General features: G+C 39.6%; 2 long non-coding RNA genes across 2 annotated transcripts; one reads left to right on the forward strand and one right to left on the reverse strand.

The window, feature by feature from the left end:
- Window positions 1-13,909: 13,909 nt before the first annotated feature.
- LOC145430879 (uncharacterized) lies at window positions 13,910-16,274 on the forward strand. Its single transcript, XR_013911194.1, has 2 exons — window positions 13,910-14,086; window positions 15,770-16,274. It is a non-coding gene; the product is annotated as an uncharacterized LOC145430879 (long non-coding RNA).
- A 14-nt stretch (window positions 16,275-16,288) lies between these two features.
- On the reverse strand, window positions 16,289-18,375 carry LOC113029074 (uncharacterized). The gene is made up of 3 exons (XR_003273337.2): window positions 18,039-18,375; window positions 16,942-17,036; window positions 16,289-16,833 (listed from the first exon to the last, which is right to left on the reverse strand). It is a non-coding gene; the product is annotated as an uncharacterized LOC113029074 (long non-coding RNA).
- Window positions 18,376-18,719: the final 344 nt, after the last annotated feature.

Genomic DNA, 18,719 nt, shown 5'->3' on the forward strand with positions numbered 1-18,719 from the left:
GCTCCACAGTCAGTGATGAAAGAAAGTTAGCACTTCACAGCAGTTTTATGGTACGCTGTTGACATATTTTCCAGTAAAAGCAAGTGTGAATATGACAACGGTGGAGTCCTGGTTTTAAAAAAGGATCAAAATGACTTGCAGTATGGTGCCGATTTGATTGTGTCAAGTGAATGAGGTGCAGACGTTGTTTTATTGGATTAGGCTGTGAGCTGATAATTAAAATAATTAGACTTGATTTTGTAAATATTATATATCACGCGCTCAGCAAGGGAAATCGTTGCAGCAGTGCAATCATAAATTGTGTGCCGTGTCACCAGCTTGAGATAAAACTAATGATTCCTGCAAACAAATTTAATTGTTCCAGAAGCAGAGAAAAAGAAAAACACTTTACTTTGAGTTGAGAAGTGCATAAGTGAGAGCAGACTGTGGACATATTTGCAGCCTGCTCTGTTTGTATACTCTCGCTGCAAAGGGGAAAATGAGGCCATGAAACTACCACTATATCATCTCTGTGCATTTATCACTGTGTTACAAGCAAAGAAATATGCACACTTTACTACATGGAGGCTACACACATAAAGGTGAAAACCTGCAGAATCATTAGCTGAATGTTTCTCAGAACAAAGAAATGATGCAGTGTGAAGTGGGCTGCATACTGTTTGTTTAGAGGAGTCACTGTTTCACTTTCTTTTGAAATCTCAATGTGTATGAGTCACATGACGCAATAAGTTAGAGTGAAGACACCTGCCTAATATTGTGCAGTTTCCCTTTGTGCAGCCAAAATGACTTTGACATTTTGAGGCATGAACACCAGGTCTCTCGTGGTGTTCTGTGTTGATAATGCTCTGATCCCTTTGGTCCTGTGGGCTGGATTGTTGGAGCCTGAGTGGATTCGTCTTGTTCCTGCAACGTGTGACCGCTTGATTGGATTGGAATCTGGGGTGTTTGGAGGCCTGGTTGACTCTGTGTCAGGTTCGTTGAGCTGTTCTTGAGAAGTTTTCACAGCCTAGAGTGCTCTCTGAATCATATGATAATACACCAGACATCAGTCACGAGTGCAGAAAATGAAGATGCTTGTTATTTTCCATGAGCATTACTTTTCTGAATTGAAAGGTAACACCACCCTTTCTCAAAGTATGTTTGATTATCATGTGGTTAAATGTAACCGAGCATTTCCCAGCATTCCAGCATTAGTATAGTGAAAAGATAGTATAGCTCTCTCGTAATCGTGGTCACTCCAGTGCTTGGAATTTGGAAATGCTCCTGCTTCATAAGCATCAACAATTCTTTTCTCAAGCCTAAACTGATGCCTTTAATTTTTGGTGTGATGCTTTCTCACACCAAAAACTGTGGCGGATCTACTCTGGTGACATCATCTCCTTACGGTGAAGATTCAGGGTGTTTATTGTGACGGACAAACGAAGAGAACAGGAGATGGCTGACTGACTGAACAGCTGACTGACGGAACTGAACACACGCAATGACATGACATTAATGCAAGATGCTGGACTGAAGAAACCGAGGAACTTAAATCTTGAGATGTTGAGAGGTCTTGAGACTGGTTCTCTGTGGTGTCTTGTCTAGTGTGGACCTGGTAGGGGGAGAATTCGGAATAGGGGGTTGGGGGGGATTGGAGGGTATAATGGTTGTTACAGCTGTTCTGAAATCAAGATCAACTTTGCTGTTGCTAACTTTGTGTGTCATGGTTGAAATCAATAAAACAAAGTCGGAGAATGAATTCTAAATATGAGTGCATTCATAACGTTACCCCCCTACACACCTTCAAAAAGTGGTTCAGCCCATACTCTTCCCTGAAATTGCTTTCTAAAGAAAAACAGTATGATCAGGAACATTGCGTTAAAAATCCTTACTTATTCAAAAAAGCACTTGGGAAAATTTGGACATAAATCTTATGCTATGACATTTTTTCCACTAAGTACATTGTAAACCAAACTGTTTGACATGATGTCTGATGCAAGCAAACTGTACATTTGAATGTACCCACTGAATCACAGGTACAATTATGCTTCCTAACCTATTTGTTTCCATGGTTCACCGTTGCAGTCATAATACCAGGAGGACACATTATCAACAAAACCTCTTCTGCATATAACCAGACTTTCCATTTTCTACAATTCTAATGGAAAGTTTCACATTTTGTTCATTTTTTCCGACAAATTCTGTCTGCTCTTCAGTTTTCCATAAGATTCCTGTACATCACTGAAATAGTCCTACCAACCTGGAATAAACAGCATCAAAGGTCTAATGGTCATGAACCATAAAGCTCATGAACATAAAAACAATCCTGTCCTTTAATTTTCTATTTAATTATCTCAGTTATTGCCTCATTACCTCCTCTGAGGAGGTTTGGTTTTTGGTAGTGTTTGCGTGCACGTCACTCTGTCTATAAACCTGATCCTGAGTGATTTCTGACTAAACTCTGCAGGCGTGTCGAGCGGTGTCATGTTACAAATCCATTAAACTTTGGCTCACATCCACCAAAGTCTTCAAGGTCAACTTAATTTGATTTATTGGTCAAAAAGTGACTTAATATAACTAATATAATCATTCTTACAATGTGGTGTGTATTGCTGACATATAGAAAGCACTGTATGAAGATTAAAAACATCACCTCACATTTGACCTCTGACCTCACTTTCACCTGCTTTTCCTTTCTTTCACGTTGACCCCAAAATGTATCTCTATCTTTGAAGAAAGTATTGCCAAGAGAAAGAGAAGCTGCCCAGTTATCTCAAAGTATTCTGTAGTGTAACATTATACAATAATATTATTTAATATAATAAACTTGAGTTATGTCCATGATCAACTCCCACATATGTTTTATGTATGTTGTATATCTTTCTCTAAGTCTTATAGCACTACAAACTATATTCAAAGTAAATACTGCCCAGAGAGTGAGCTGCCTCCGAGGACTGTGTCTTGTTTGTTTAAGAACGTTGGGGTTTCATTCCCATCATTTCTGTGGTGGCTTCAGACTGCAGTGGTCTGACACGTGAAAGCTCCCTGGTTTGATCTCAGCAGGAGATGCAAATTCCTTGGAGGTTGAGTCAGGAAGGGCATCTGATGTAAAAATCTACCTGAGCAGTGAGCGAATGTGTGAATAAAGGAATAGCTGAAAGTAGCTTTTTTAATTATTATTACCAAACTTAATTTTTGTCTTCTTTTTTCTGTTTTCCAGCATCTCCTTTGTCCGGGATAATCTCAGTATTGTTTACCTGTGTTGTGTTGGATTGACAGTACACACATGTTCGATGGTCACAGATGAACTCCATGTTGGATATGATGAAACCCTGGAGTAAGCAGGATGCACTTCCTTCCCTGTCACAGTCATACCTGAGACACTGAGAACCAAGGTGACAGTGACAGATCTAATCTGGAGCCGGCCGCTAAAGTGCTTTTATCTCAACTCTCCGGAGCCCTGTGACGAAACCGGCCTCAGCGTTCCTTCGTGTTGCAGTCTCCTCTCCATTCTGTTTGTTCTCACCCACTTTTTCTTCCACCTGTTTCACTCCATCCTGCAGCTCCCTTCCATTGACTATTTTCTTTCCTTTTCACCCTTCTTATAACTTTGAGGTTCATTTATAGTCCAGCCTTTGTGTTTTCTCTTCAGTTCAGTTTGTCTTTCTCAGCATCTCTTCCTCTGTCATTTCCAGAATCTATTCTCTCATGTTTACTTCCTCTTCCTCCATGTGTTTATCTGTGTTTCTTTTCCCACCCCCTACTTCATATTTACCACCATCCCTACATTGTAACATTTTAACATTTCTTTCATTGCTCTGTCCCTTTAGTCCCTTCTGTTTCTCCATGATGCCTTTTACCTCATTCTCCCCTTCACTGCTTTGTCCTCCCTCTTCACCCCCCCCCCCCCCTTTTCCCTTAATCTCACCCCTCCAACAAGTTGGGCTCCAACAGACCTGATCAAACAGTCTCCCAAACCTCAGACCAGTCTACACAGTCGCTCTAGCGCAATCAGACCTGTTCACACCTCCTCCGTTACAGTTTCATGTGTGAGTAAGCATTTTATCACATAGGATGGAATAGCACGTTTGTGTATTAATAAAGTATGCTTGTGTTTGCCAGAGAGAATGAAAAGATGCTTCCTGCGAGTGAACACAAGGAAAAAGTAAAGCAAATTTGAGTTTAAGTAGAAAGTTCATAATCTCGGGTGTGTAAAAAGTGTTCACTTTTACTCGTGGTACTATATGACTGGATATTCCTACAGTAATAGGGTCATACCCACCTGACCTCCCACCATTTAAACCTCCTGTGCTGAATTAATATTTACCCACAACTGCGTTTGTTCTCGATTGATGTGGTGCAATTATCACAGCAGAAAAAAGTCATTGTCACTACTCTGACACATCAAATCAGTTTGTACTTTCGTTGAGCATAGCACTAGATCGCTCACTGTCCTGAATACTGTCAAGCTTTGTATTCGTGTTTTCAATCAAAATACTTCAAACTTTTGTCAAATGTGAATGAAAGAGCAAGGCCGGTAACACCGTCAGTGAAACTGCCCTTAAACCGAAAGCAGAGATAACCACATGTTCTCAGAAGAGGTTCAGATGAAACTAACAGAATTGCAGGACATATTGTTGTGCATGTCATGGCTGTGTTAATTACACACAAGCATATACTACAAATATGCACTCATCAAACTACATTGTTAGGCACACCTTGCCAGTAAAAGGTTGGACCCATTTGCCTTGAGAGCTGTGTTCATTCATTCATTGGAAACATCCCTCACTCCCACAGACTTTCTTCCATGTCGACACGATAGCGTCACACAGTTGCTACAGATTTGTTAGTGGCTCTTCCAAATTTCCCATCCAGCCACATCCCAGGGATGCTCTACTGGATGGATATTTGGTGGCAGTGGAGGACATTGGACTACAGTATTTTTTCAGTTTAATTGAATTCAATTTTATTTTTATCGTGTCAAATCAATGAGAATCACCTCAAGGTGTTATTTTGTAAGAGGACCCTACTATAATACTCAGGGAAAACCAACAATCCAACAACCCTCATGAGCAATCAGTTGTTGACAGTTTTTTACAGTTGTTGTTGATCCCTTTGGAGAAAAACTATAACAATGACCAGTGATGTCACACACGTGACTGTAACTTGTTGTTATTGGTTACAGCGGATAATTTTATGATGTTTTAAGAATGTGCTGGATTGGATTTTGGGTTTACTGAATTTACTACTTTGACCTGAACTGAGCATTATTGGCTTTAAACGTGAGCTTTGTTCACTTCACCCTGTATTAGATCTTCACCTGAGTCTTCAGTTTGCTGGTTTGTATTTTAAACTTGATTTGAGAATCGATAGTCAAGACTTTAGTCAATTAATAAAGGTCCTAGGCTGTTGGCTTAATGGGATTAGAGATAAAGAATTCTCAAAAACTCATGCATTAAATATAATACACTTGCAATTACAGGGTTAAGGAAAAAGGAGTAGATTTGATCTGTTTTGACTAAAAAAAAAAATCTAAATTATTTTAAATGCCTCATATGCTGTAAACTGGGATCTTACTTATAGATTGAGTTTTAAAATCTACATCATTCTCACACAAGTAGGAAAGCATATGCTGTTATATATTTCTACAACATTACGTAGGTTAGAATAGGTGATTCTCCAACTCACTGGCTGATCTGATCAAATTTGTCTCGGAATGACATTGTCTAGGAATCTATCTCTGTTAGAAAGCATCACACCAATCCAGCTAAGGAAACTGGCCATGAAACTTTTGGTTCTGTTCAATATATTTTTCAGCTTGTGTCAGCTCATCTATAATGCTTTTGAGACCCAAGGTTGCCATCCACTGTAATATATTACAGCATTACTTTGAACCTTGCATTATAGGGAAAAATAGCTGACTCAACTCTAGACTGACCATTTCATTTCATCTATAAATTAGAAGAAAAATGTTCTTGGCAGAATATTATTAAGTACAAGTATCAGTAGGAGTGTTTGAAAGTATAACGTGAACAAATAACGTTGCTTTTGTCATTTATTCATAGAGTAATTCAATATGCAGTCAAGTTGGTGGCATTTGCATCATGCAGCTGTGAGTATTTGCTGCGTTGTTCTTAACTAACTCCATTCCTCTGTTACTGCTCAAGTGGTCTTGATGAGCTAGTGTTTGTATTCACAAGATAATCTTTGAGTATATTGTTGTGAAAAATGAAAGTTTGGCCTTGCTTTTAGTTGAAAAGCTCAGATTCAATGCAAAAACACTCAATCTGTTCCAGTTCAACCAATCCTTTTTTTTCTGATACTGACCTCCATCCTCGTAGTGCAGAAAGTGAGAGAAAAGTGGAGGACATGAAGAGTTCAGAGAGTGTTATATTGAGAAGGATTTTGCTTGGATCTTGGCCTTAATAATAAAACCTTTTACCAACACAGTACGGTATGTGCTGGGTGAAAGAACAACATTTTGCAGTGGTTTGGAAAAGAGATTTTTCAATTATGTTTTAGGGTAAGCTCCAAGATATAAAATAGGATATTAAACAGAGTTAACACAAGCAAGCCCTGTGAAATACTAGATAAATGTCCAATATTTCATCCCACCTCTCGCTTTATGACAGCTGGGATAGAATGGATGGATGGATGAATGAATAATGACTAGTACACTAAATCAAATGAGATTTTTTTTACTCCTAAGTTCTTTTATGTCCCTCCTCTTGCTCCCAACCAGTCACAGCAAGTGGTTGCTCCACCCTCAGCTTGGTTCTGCTGGAGGTTTCTACCTCGTTGGGTGTTGTCTGGTTAGTGCAGCTTTCTCTCATATTGTCTGTATTTCTACTTCATTTTTGGTTCTTTACTCTTGGTCTTCAGCAAAGTATTGACATTTGTGAGGTCAGTCAACAAGAAGTCCTGGCTCACAGTCCCTGCTCTAACTCATCCCAGAGATGTTCTCTTGGGTTAAGTTGAGAACAGTCAAGTTCTTCCACACCAAACTCGACCTTGCTTTTTACACTTGTATGAAATCATGTTGGATTCTTTACACCACTGGATCTGACACTTTGCAATCACTTGGAGATATAAGTCTTGGATGCAGCTTGTTTGCAATGGAAACTCATTTTAATAAGCTCTCTGTGCACTGTGTTTGAGCTAATCTGATAATGGAGTTTGAGGTCAATTGAGTCAATTGCTATAGACCTCCAATGTCTGCTGACCCAGCTCTGTGATTTTACGTGGCCTACCACTTTGTGGTTGAGTTGCTGTTTTTCCCAGTTGCTTCCAATTTGTTTTAATAACACTTACAGTTAAAGAATATTTAGTAGAGAAAAAATTCCATCACTGGACTAGTTGCACAAGTGGCAACCTATGATGGTACCATGTTGGAATTCACTGAGCTCCTTAGAGCGACCCAATCTTTCACAGATGTTTGTAGAAGAGTCTGCATGTCTAGGTGCTTTTGTACACGTGCAGCCATGGACGTGACTGGAACACCTGAGCTCAACAATTTATAATTGGGAGGGTGAATACTTCTGGCAATATACTGTAGCATTATTTACCCCTTATGTTACCAAATATTTACCCCTTATGTTACGGGCAGCACGGTGGCACGGTGGTTAGCACTGTTGCCGCACAGCAAGAAGGTCCTGAGTTCAATTCCACCATCAGACCGGGGTCTTTCTGTGTGGAGTTTGCATGTTCTCCCCGTGCTTGCGTGGGTTCTCTCCGGGTACTCCGGCTTCCTCCCACCGTCCAAAGACATGCAGCTTGTGGGGATAGGTTAATTGGATAATCCAAATTGTCACTAGGTGTGAATGTGCGAATGAATGTGAGTGCGAATGGTTGTCTGTCCCTGTGTGTTGGCCCTGCGACAGACTGGCGACCTGTCCAGGGTGTACCCCGCCTCTCGCCCTATGACAGCTGGGATAGGCTCCAGCGCCCCCCGCGACCCTGAAAAGGACAAGCGGAAGCAAATGGATGGATGGATGGATGGTTACCAAATCATTGTCTGGAGCACATATCCCTGAGGCGTACCATAACTCTGCCTTTTTGTGTAAATTCTTCTACTTGCATTGTTGCCTTGGAAACTGTTTGTCTATGTGTTTTTTACGTCAATTTTTAGATACCACCAGGATCAATCATTGCTTTATTATTGGTTTGCTGCTAGCACAGCTGCTAATTACTGCTTGCATTGTATCTGAAATAGCTACAAAGCGTAAATTTACTGCTGATTTCTTATTATAGTATTATATTATTAGAGATTTACATTTTTGCATCTCCCTTAACATTTACACTATTTACAACTCGAATAACGATAACGCATTGCAATATTTCTCCAGTTGTGCATAAAGAGCAATTTTTGTGTTTGTTTTTCTTATTTTTAAATCATTATGCCAAATACAAAGTAATATAAACATATGTGTGTAAAGCATATTGTGTATCCACCAATGGGCACTTCAGCTTCTTAAGATGATATTACAGCATACTAATGTTCCACTTCACATTTTTATCCTTGGAGTCTAAGTAGGACCATATGATTCACAGTTCAAAATAATCCCTATTTATCTTAGACTGGGCTTTGAAGCAGGTCCATAATTCATCCAAAATCTGGAACGAGAATTTGAGCTGGCTTCACCCACACATTAAGCAAACTTTCATCTGACTGGCTGATTGGTATAAAGGCTGAGATGACCATATTAGGATATCCCGCTGATATCAAACAGAACCACAAGAGTAATGGAGCCCTTTGGGTCTTAGGTGTAACTTTTCCATAAATCAACAACATTATTTGGAATCTATTTTTAAACAAACAGATCCAGTTTATCTCCCATCAAAATTGGTCCTTTTCTAAGGCTACGTTCACACTGCAGGTCTTAATGCTCAATTCCGATTTTTTGATCAAATCCGATTTTTTTGTCTCCTCGTTCACACTACAAATAAAATGCGACAGCAAACGCGCTCTAGTGTGAACGCTCAAAGCGGCCCGCATGCGCAAAAGAAGATGTCACACACAACGCGCTCTGTTTAGACCAAGAACAAACAGTATTGTTTGACTGATGGCCGTTAATATAAAGACTTCGGACTTTACGTTTCCCAATTTTTGCTTTAAGTTATTTTGTTATTTACATAATAATGTAAATAACCTAATAATGATCCTTATTGCTGTTTAACCCTTTACAGCCGATCGGAGCGGGCACGCTCTGTTTTGCGTAACTATTTTTAAATCCCGGTAGCTCTGCAACCACTTAAGCTAGCACAATAATTTTTTTTGCATATGAAACTGGAGGAGTTGTACTTACATCTTATGCCATCAGCTTGTCCTAGGTCACAGTTTCCTTCCACATATAGCTTTGCAAAAACTGCATAAAAATCACTTGCAGCAACAAAAACATGATATTCCAGAAACACGCTTCGCCGATCCATCAGCTGTTTGTAACACTTCCTATGTCCATCAGCGCGAACTATCACATGACCGCATGACCTGCCCGAAACCGGAAGTGACATCATTTTGCGGAAATGTAGTTTTTTACGATCGGGCCCTTATGAGCTTGTGTTTTACTTCTTATGTGTTTTAAAAAGTTATGTTTGAGTTTATGACTTTCTGTGTCGTTTCTGGGATGCTTAGGACTCATATTGCACTGCTGGAAATAGTTTATTTTGATGCATATGCTGTTATTTTGCAAATTTGCACTATAATATTTATTTTCGTTTTTCCTGCAGTATATAAAAATTGGTGTATTTCAAAAATAAAACTATGAAGACACTCAAAATAAATTTCCTGTGGTGGGAAACTAGTTTGTGTAACTTTTTTGTATTTACAGTTTTGAGGGATAAGCCTCTTAAATTTCTCTAACTAGAAATATATGTTAAAAAAACAAAAACGATTTTCAATTTTTTTGTAGTTTATTGCACTTTTTTGCAATTTATGTAATTACTATGCACCTAATGCAGACATATTATTAAAGTTTGGGCTATAATGGTTGTATTGATGTATAGCAACTTGAAATGCTCCCAAAAATGGCTCCACAGCATGTAAAAATATAATATAAGCTCTGGCGAACTTGGTTCTATGGTAGGTCTTAAAGGGTTAAGAGAGGAGCGGTGCTTCAAAGGATAGCTGCAGATTTCTGTCAGAATCTGCAGATTATACAGTACAAATAAAATGTTTACGTTGTCTTCCCAACAGTTTCACTGACATCTACACTGGATGGCTAGGAAGCGTTCGCGATGTCTTCTCGGGCGCTGATAATTGGCTTCAGTCTTGTGTCGGTGACGTAAAAGGCGGATTTAATGCGACTTGACCGTTCAAACAGCAGTCGCTTTCTAAAACATCGGATATGTATCGGATTCAGTACCACATACGAAAGTGACCCAGATCGGATTTGAAAATATCGGATTTGCGCCGTTCACACTGTCATAGCATGATCGGATATGGGTCGCATAGGGTCAAAAAAATCGGATTTGATGCGCTTTCGCCTGCAGTGTGAACGTAGCCTTAGATTGGCAGAATACACAGTGGGGAGTGTTGTTAGCTCGCCACAGAGGAGAATGGAACTTAAGCTGTTTAATTGGATCAGGCAACAAAAGAATTGTTTACTGTTGTTGAAGCTTAAGAAGATCTGATCAAATCAAATCAAATCAAATCACTTTTATTGTCACATCACATGTGCAGGCACACTGGCACAGCACATGCGAGTGAAATTCTTGTGTGCGAACCCCACAAGCAACAGAGATGTGCAAACACAACAACACAAACGAGCAAAATACAAGAATGGCCAACCTGAAACTAATAAATATATGTACAATATATAATAGTGTATGCATTTCTGGATGTGTATACTAAATATTTTCCTGTGTGTGTGTGTGTGTGTGTGTGTGTGTGTGTGTGTGTGTGTGTGTGTGTGTGTGTGTATACACATTTTTACAAATTAAATAGTAAAAAAAAAATAAAATAAAATAAAATAAAATAATAATAATAATAATAATAATAATAAAATATATAAAATATACAGAGTTGAATATGGGCAAAACAAGTGGCATTTATATACAGTGTGGAGTGCATAATGTTGAAGTTCCAGTAGTGAAGCTGAGGTGTCTATGACGTGTTCAGCAGTCTGATGGCCTGATGGAAAAAGCTGTCTCTCAGTCTGCTGGTACGGGACCGGATGCTGCAGAACCTCCTTCCTGATGGAAGCAGTCTGAACAGTTTATGGCTGGGGTGATTGGAGTCCTTGATGATCCTCCCCGCTTTCCTCAGGCAGCGCTTCCTGTAGATGTCTTGGAGGGAGGGAAGCTCACCTCCAATTATCCGTTCAGAGCACCGCACTACTCGCTGGAGAGCTTTGCAGTTGTAGGCGGTGCGGTTGCCATACCAGGTGGTGATGCATCCAGTGAGGATGCTCTCAATGGCACAGTGATAGAAGGTCCTGAGGATGCGGGGGCTCATGCCGAATCTTTTCAGTCTCCTGAGAAAGAAGAGGCGCTGCTGCGCCTTCTTCACTGTTTTGTTTGTGTGTACTGACCACGTAAGATCCTCAGCCAGATGTACTCCAAGGAACCGGAAGCTGCTCACTCTCTCCACAGCAGCACCGTTGATGGTGATGGGGGTGTGTACTTCTCTGCACCTCCGGAAGTCCACTATCAACTCCTTTGTCTTTGCGACGTTGAGGGTGAGATGGTTGTCTTGACACCAGTGGGTCAGGGCGCTGACCTCCTCCCTGTAAGCCGTCTCATCACCGTTGGTGATAAGACCCACCACTGTAGTGTCGTCCGCAAACTTCACAATGATGTTGGAGCTGTTAGTGGCTGTGCAGTCGTAGGTGTAGAGTGAGTACAGGAGAGGGCTCAGTACACACCCCTGTGGAGCACCAGTGTTCAGTGTGATGGGGGATGAGGTGATGCTGCCCAGTCTGACCACCTGGCGTCTGTCAGACAGGAAGCTAAGGATCCAGGGATCTGAGAGACTGAGGAGGAGAAAGAAACAGAACAAGAGGAAATGAAGAGGAAGAGAGAGGTAACAGAGAGTTGGTAGATAATACAGGAGGGGAGGGGAGCGCTTAAAAGTAATGGCGACAAACAGACAGGATGGAAAAGAAAACATGCAAAGGAATACTGTTAGGAAATCAAAAAACAGGTTTAAGAGAGACATCAACCAAGAATAAAAGATGAGGAAGAAATGGAATATATGTGATTACTTGCACTCTGAGCCCCCGTCGGTAAATTAGAGGCAGGCCCCCGTGCAGACAAACGTGATGGCTTTTTTACTCTAATCAGATTGGAGCTCAAGGTTTGAGAAAAAAGGCCCAACATTCCTCTCTCTCTTTGCACACTATGACTGAATGTAAAATGCTGGTGTGTGCATATGGAGAGAATGCTCTGGGTGTATGTGTGGCAGATATTTTGTTTGTGAGTGATGAACTGGAATAGCCCCAACTAGCTGCAAATTCACGATAGACAGTAACAATCCCTGCATTCTGATTAAAGTAGCTTTCTGTGGACAACAGACATTTGAATATTATTTTTAATCAAAACAGTCTGACAGCATCAGAGGAGATCTTGAATGAGTTTCAACCCATGCACCAAATGTTGCTTCATCAAAGGGTTCTTTGCCTTCAGTGCTTCTACACTGACTGTTTAAATGGATGTAAAGCTGTAAATCTTATTCAACATAAGATTTAACATTATCAGGCATCATTGTTAAAGGTACTGTCAGACAGACTTATGACAGTGACACAGAGTGAAGAAGTGATATATGTGAAAAAAATTTTTTATGGGACTCAATCCTGTGGAAAAACTCAAAACCTTCATTCTATAGAAACTCACTAGTAAGTAACAGCCAGGTGTTGCTAGTCATATGCACTTAAAGAAGAAAATAAGTATTCCAGTGTCAAATGTGAGGTCATCTGTTTGACGACTAAAGACTGAATCATACATTATGACAATGATCCCAAGAAAATCTAAAACAAAAGGACTGAAAAAGAAAAGAATTGAGATGTTGGAATGACCCAGACACCATCCAGACCGGATTAAAATGCTGTGCTTGTGACTGTAGTGTTTCAACAGGATTTGATTCATAGCCATTATATGTTATTAGGTATGACTTAAGCACCGATTATATGTTAAATGTACGTGAGTCTGCTAGGGTCCACTCAGGTCTCGGTGATGTAAATTTTGTCATCAGATGGTTAACATGCCCAAGTTTTCTTGGGCAAGATACTCAAACCCGAGTTGCTTCCAAAGCATTCATCAAAGAGTGACAGAAAGCACTTAGAAATAGAAAACGTGGGTGTGTGAATAGGTGAATGAGGCTTTAGTGGTGGTGGTGGTGGTCAGAAGGGCCGATGGCGTGATATGGCAGCCTCGCTTCTGTCAGTCTGCCCCAGGGCAGCTGCGGCTACAACTGTAGCTTTCCTCCACCAGTGTTTGAATGTGTGTGTGAATGGGTGGATGACTGGGTGTGTAAAGCGCTTTGGGGTCCTTAGGGGGGACTAATAAAAGTATGGAAGAAATATAGTATCATCAGAATTCAAGTATTTTTAGACATTGAATTTATGACACTGAATTTTTATCCTCCAAATTTCCCTGCAAAAATATTCACAAGCAAAAATTCACCTGCAAAAATTCACCTGCAAAAAATTCACCTGCAAAAATTCACCTGAAAAAAATTCACCTGCAAAAAATTCACCTGCAAAAAATTCACCTGAAAAAAATTCACCTGCAAAAATTCACCTGCAAAAATTCAACTGCAAAAGTGATGAACTTTAATGACCCAAGCCAGAGCACTCAGCACCAGATCGAGTCGAGTGGCTCTCGGCCAATTAAATTACGCTGTTTGATCACATGACACCGTTAGCCAGCAGTTTGTCTCCTAAAAGAGAGCTGTTTAGAGGTGAGTGATTAAGTTTTTCTCCTAAATAGAGATCATTACAGAACGCCTAGTCCTACTTAAAATCCCATTTATTTTTATTTTATCATCTACTCGAACTAAGGAAAACGTTTGACTAACTCAAAGACAATTTCCACGACTCCCCTGCCTGACTGCAGAGGCAGTTTTGAATTTAGGAGCAGCAAGATGGAAGCGGCAAACCCTGGCGATTCTCCGGTAAGTATATTGTTTTTTATCTTCAAGTTTGTCTTTTGAAACGTTAATTTTATTTAAATCCGTTGCTCACGTATAAAGTACACAGACGGGGTCTTTGCTCAACTCGTCTGAGGCGTGTCTCACTAAGCGCTACATGCTAGCATCCTGCTAACCGAGCTACCCTTTACATGCTGTGCTTTAGAAAATAGGATACTCGTTAAAAAATACTCCGCAGATATTGATAGATAGACGAACACTGCAAATATAATGTTGTAAACGAAAACGGCCTTTGGTGAAGTGGTAAAATACACCATGAATAAAGCCATAGATTGAATGGCTGCCATGGTTGCAGAACGGCCTGATTTAATGACAAGAATGGGGAAGAGTGAGGCGAAGTGAACCAAAGCCACAAAACACGGTCAGACAAGGCGGCAAAAGGGCAGTGATCTGTCCGTCAGTATGAAGTTGGTGTGTGCTTTGGTGAACAAAAACTCGAGACCGGTAGCAGGAAGGTGGGAGACTCGTGTTTCACTGGAATAGTGGTGAATTAAAACATCCTTTGTTGGGGACATTTAGGTGTAAATGCATCCATAAAGGTGAGACAGAGGCAGACCAGACAGTGAAGAAAACAAGGCAAACATTAGAAATATTAAAACGGAAATATAGGATTAATATAACATACAATTGGGGAAAATGTAAGGAACACAATGTAAATGATATTGTAAAGTCATTAAAACAGCATACTCTGATTAAAAGAAACAGATAATTGGGTAGGAGGATGATGATGATGATAATAATAATAATAATAATAATAATAATAATAATAATAATAATAATAATAATAAAATAAAAAAAATGTACAAGATGGGTATGTATACTTGTAGCCAGAACTTAACAACTATAAAGTTGTAGCATGTCAGTACCTTACCCCATCCATTATATCCACACTTTCAGAAAAGGATATGGTCAATATCTTTACAAATACTATCTAACCTTAAACTGGATATCCCCTCTGCTTCTTCTGCTTCTCGTATACACCCTCAGGGTTTGTGATCAGCCAGCGGCTGATATGATCATTAATCCTGTAAAATAATATTCTTTCGGTTTATGAATCTGTTTGCATGGATTTCTTAATCTGTTTCCACTGTTAGCAGAAGTTGTGCATGCAGTTTTGGTGTGCTGCTCTCCAAGACTACAAGCTGCGTTAAAGTTGGAAGTAACTGGCCGATGTTCCACTGTTGAAGATAGCTGTGCCCATTTGTTGCACATTGTGGGTATGGAGAAATTGTGGCTACCCACAATTTCCCCAAACTGAGCGATTATACATCTTCCTTCCATATTTGTATCTTGTGTCACTAAAAATAATTTTATTTAATTTTATACATTGATTAATGACCTGCAGAATCTCCTTATCATATTAAGTGATTCACAATTGTCACTTTATGCTTTCTCCATCTTGAAAGTGATGACATCCTTGCATTACATCCTTTAGGTTCATTTTCTGCAGGCAGGTTTCTGACAGAGAACAGGCAGATTTACACTATAACATGCAGCGTTCTATAGATGGACACATAAAGAAATGAAAAATTACATGTATGTGCTAACTTTCTAAACACTGTTACATTAATGATTAAGTAGATAAAACATTTATGTCAGCCTTGGCTCATAGTTCATTTAAAGACAAGAACTTTGTGTGTGTTTCAGGTCCTGCACTCTCAAAGACTGAATGAACCAGCATTGCAGCCATGGGTCACTGTGAGCATCACAGGGAAGGTTGAAGCCGCCCACTGCAGCTGTAAGGCCGGAGTCACGGAGACCTGCACCCACGTCACTGCTCTTCTGTTTAATGTAGAAGCAACAGTGATCTGTGGCACAAGGACTGTTACAGATGAACCTGCATACTGGGTTTTGCTGGGTAATATGACCAAGATACAGCCAGAGGTTGGCCATAAGATAGACTTCTCCTCTTCAGCTGCCCAAAAAAAGGCTCTTGATCAGAACAAACAGACCATCTGTAGTGACAGGTAAAAGGAGCCGTCCTCAAAAAAGAAAAATCCCACCTGCTACTGTGGAGGAGTTGTCACTGCTATAATGCCATCATGTTTTATCTAGGGGTCTAGATTTATGCCTATAGTGCACTGCCGTGTAAATAATTTGCATTTACTGAATGAGTATCACTGTTCAAAAATTGAATAAAGAAACAAACTAATTTTTGCCTTTTTTTTTTTTTATTAAAACCACTTTATAGAACATCACATCAGTTACAATGTAGAATCCATGTCACTGGAGAATTTTGATTCAATAAACAGTAAAAAGGTGAGCTGTGAAGACCAAGGACAAGTGCAGCTCACAGGTTTTCTATCCAAGGAATCCCAGAAGATTGCATGGTGTCATTGCCCAGCAGTTGTTCGCAGGACATATGGACTCAACCTCAACAATCCCTCACACTGAGCAGCATGAAGTGACAGTGCAGAGGAAAAACTCCCCTTTAACAAGAAGAAACCTCCAGCAGAACCCGGTTCAGTACCAGCAGCCATCTGGGTTTGGAGGAGAGAGAGAGACACAGAACTACCAAAAGTATATTTTTTTTTATGTGATTGACTGTTGTTGTAATTCAAGCCCTGAGTGTAGAGCAGGTAAGATATAAAGTTGCATCCTAAATTCCATGCTCATGCAGAGTGTTTAGTTTATGACTTTTTCACCTGGTCATATCTTGATGAACAGATGGTCTTTTAGGGTTGACCAAGCTGGTACCTTGACTCTGTTCTCTGCAAGATGTTGCAAAAAACAAAATCATATGGAGACAATATTGGACACAAAATATATAACAATTTAGTTAAATGTAGCATTAACTCATAGGTCTTGCTAAAGTAAACCTTGTATTCTGATTCATCACAGCAGCAGTTCAGTTGGATGATGTCAGTAACTGCAGCAAGTGTCTTGCTGACTGAATAATTACATCTTGCATAATCTGAAACAAACACAAAGACAGAAACAATTTATAAATTAACGTTTGATAAAATCTAAGAATTAATCATTTATTAGATACCAATATGAATATGTCTACCATAAAAGCGAAGTTACATTCAATCAAGATGGTCTGGCATGCTACAACTTTGTAGTTGTTAAGTTCTGGCTACAAGTATACATACCCATCTTGTACATGTTCTTTAACATTATTATTATTATTATTATTCTTATTATTATCATCATCATCATCCTACCCAATTATCTGTTTCTTTTAATCAGAGTATGCTGTTTTAATGACTTTACAATATCATTTACATTGTGTTCCTTACATTTTCCCCAATTGTATGTTATATTAATCCTATATTTCCGTTTTAATATTTCTAATGTTTGCCTTGTTTTCTTCACTGTCTGGTCTGCCTCTGTCTCACCTTTATGGATGCATTTACACCTAAATGTCCCCAACAAAGGATGTTTTAATTCACCACTATTCCAGTGAAACACGAGTCTCCCACCTTCCTGCTACTGGTCTCGAGTTTTTGTTCACCAAAGCACACACCAACTTCATACTGACGGACAGATCACTGCCCTTTTGCCGCCTTGTCTGACCGTGTTTTGTGGCTTTGGTTCACTTCGCCTCACTCTTCCCCATTCTTGTCATTAAATCAGGCCGTTCTGCAACCATGGCAGCCATTCAATCTATGGCTTTATTCATGGTGTATTTTACCACTTCACCAAAGGCCGTTTTCGTTTACAACATTATATTTGCAGTGTTCGTCTATCTATCAATATCTGCGGAGTATTTTTTAACGAGTATCCTATTTTCTAAAGCACAGCATGTAAAGGGTAGCTCAGTTAGCAGGATGCTAGCATGTAGCGCTTAGTGAGACACGCCTCAGACGAGTTGAGCAAAGACCCCGTCTGTGTACTTTATACGTGAGCAACAGATTTAAATAAAATTAACGTTTCAAAAGACAAACTTGAAGATAAAAAACAATATACTTACCGGAGAATCGCCAGGGTTTGCCGCTTCCATCTTGCTGATCCTAAATTCAAAACTGCCTCTGCAGTCAGGCAGGGGAGGCGTGGAAATTGTCTTTGAGTTAGTCAAACGTTTTCCTTAGTTCGAGTAGATGATAAAATAAAAATAAATGGGATTTTAAGTAGGACTAGGCGTTCTGTAATGATCTCTATTTAGGAGAAAAACTTAATCACTCACCTCTAAACAGCTCTCTTTTAGGAGACAAACTGCTGGCTAACGGTGTCATGTGATCAAACAGCGTAATTTAATTGGCCGAGAGCCACTCGACTCGATCTGGTGCTGATTGCTCTGGCTTGGGTCATTAAAGTTCATCACTTTTGCAGTTGAATTTTTGCAGGTGAATTTTTTGCAGGTGAATTTTTTTCAGGTGAATTTTTTGCAGGTGAATTTTTGCAGGTGAATTTTTGGCAGGTGAATTTTTTGCAGGTGAATTTTTTTCAGGTGAATTTTTGCAGGTGAATTTTTGCAGGTGAATATTTTTGCAGGGAAATTTGGAGGATAAAAATTCAGTGTCATAAATTCAATGTCTAAAAATACTTGAATTCTGATGATACTATATTTCTTCCATATAAAAGCGCTTTACAAATACAGGCCATTTACCATTTTAGTATAAAGGAACCAATCTATAAAATGAAAATAACATTT

This window comes from Astatotilapia calliptera, chromosome 2 (genome assembly GCF_964374335.1).
Source record: "Astatotilapia calliptera chromosome 2, fAstCal68.1, whole genome shotgun sequence".
NCBI lineage: Eukaryota > Metazoa > Chordata > Actinopteri > Cichliformes > Cichlidae > Astatotilapia > Astatotilapia calliptera.